The sequence below is a fragment of the Triticum aestivum genome, chromosome 6B (assembly GCF_018294505.1).
Source record: "Triticum aestivum cultivar Chinese Spring chromosome 6B, IWGSC CS RefSeq v2.1, whole genome shotgun sequence".
NCBI lineage: Eukaryota > Viridiplantae > Streptophyta > Magnoliopsida > Poales > Poaceae > Triticum > Triticum aestivum.
The window spans coordinates 53,087,935-53,089,652 of record NC_057810.1 but is presented as its reverse complement, the minus strand read 5'-3'; the positions used below and the strand labels follow the sequence as shown (position 1 = coordinate 53,089,652).

Here is a 1,718-nt window from a genome sequence, read left to right as displayed (position 1 = left end):
AAAAAAAATGGAGAACTATAAATGCAGTGCACTACTGTGTTTCAACTAAAACATCTGCATCCAATGCGACTTGGCGATAACGAACAAGAAAGGCATTTACCCGCATTTGCGGCATCATTGACTGTGACTGCATTGTTTGCATAGTTCCAGGTATGTTTGCCATCTAAAATGCACACAGAAAAGGCGTTCAATCAGCACAACAATATGTTCAAAATATCTAGAAGAAAACCTGACAGCTAAACAAACTTGAATTTTTCTTCATGAGCTCATGAATGTACGTGAGTATGTCCATAGAGAGTATTTATTATCTTTCTCGAACAAGAATCTTATAATTTTTACATGACTTAATGAAAAGAAAGGTGTCATCTAACCATTTGTGAGTTTGAAGATGCCTGTGCAGCAGTAAACATTGGAATGTTTGCAGCTCCACTGAACTGGCCCAAATGGCTTCTCAACTGATTTCCTTGGTTCAATTGGCTCTGAGACATGCCTGGCTGCATGCGTGCAACCTGCATCTGCCTATTTTGAAACTGTGACAAGGCTTGTGCTTGGCTGTACTGCATCTGCTGTTGGCCAGAGATCTACAAAAGGTTTTCAACAGCAAGTTATGAGCTTTGTGAAGCTAAAAACAGTTATATTTCCATGTCTAGAAAATATAGAAGTGGTCAACGGTAAAATTGCCTGTACTTTTTGTTGAGCTTGCCCCTGTAGATCTTGTAACTGAGGAACTGAGCTCTACAAGAAAATTGTAGATTTAGTGAGCACTGGAAATTGTAGATTTAGTGAGCACCAGAAAGTACCATGTTGGGATAAAGTGTAGAAAATTGGAACCCTGCATCAGTCCACACAATCTTCTAAAATGGTTGGAGATTACTGAAATATCTTCAAATCATGTGTTCTTATGTGCTTGTTCTCATTAAATGTTGTGTATGACTTTGCAGGTAAATACCGATTCATCTCATGTTAGCTCAGAGGATGTCCCTGTCCCTATCGACCATGACGTCAGCCATGGCAATATTGAAGGCGACAATGATGAGGGGAACATTGGTGTTAACGATAACAACTGTGGCTTCAATCTTCATGGTGCCTCTCGAGGAGGATCTCACTAGTCTACTTGCATGGCAATTGATGACTAATCGTCTTTGCGGTATTTTGGATACGAGTGTAGAAGTACCATATGTTCCACGCCTTCTTATCCTTTTGTTGCATTCACTTTTCTGAAGTGATATGTATGTAACTGATGTCCCTGATCTTCAACCTAGGAGGCTTTCTATCCATGTATTTTGCTATCACTGCATTGCGTTGTGCAGTGTGATGGATGATAATTAGACTGGTGGCGGCATATATGTATGTAGCAGTACTGTTGTATGCAACATGTATATATTCCTTTTATGGACTGCTTTTATGGACTGCTTTTATGTGACATGTATATATTCCTTTTGGATGCTTGGCTGTCATTGATATATGAAGTGGACAATTTTCTTAGTATCTTTCTACCAGATGAATTTATATTGATATATGCATGGTTAATCACCTGCGGCATGATTTCCTGTAGGCTAAGTTATTTTCCTGTGGATTGTCCACTTTGTGATCCACTGCCATTTTCCTGTCGGATAGACTGACACGAAATATGATTTTCTTGACGTCCTTTTCCTGAAGGGAGCCGTCACAAGAAGTTGACGCATAAACCTGACGGTCAGCATCTTCCTGTGAGTGTC

At 39.8% G+C, this 1,718-nt stretch overlaps 1 long non-coding RNA gene across 1 annotated transcript in view; it reads left to right on the top strand.

Annotated features, from left to right (window-relative positions):
- LOC123133430 (uncharacterized) overlaps nucleotides 1–1,447 on the top strand; it is a 3,634-nt gene extending 2,187 nt beyond the window's left edge. The window contains exon 5 of the long non-coding RNA XR_006465254.1: nucleotides 942–1,447. This is a non-coding gene — a long non-coding RNA (uncharacterized lncRNA). The remainder of the gene's footprint in view (nucleotides 1–941) is intronic.
- The last annotated feature ends 271 nt before the right edge of the window (nucleotides 1,448–1,718 follow it).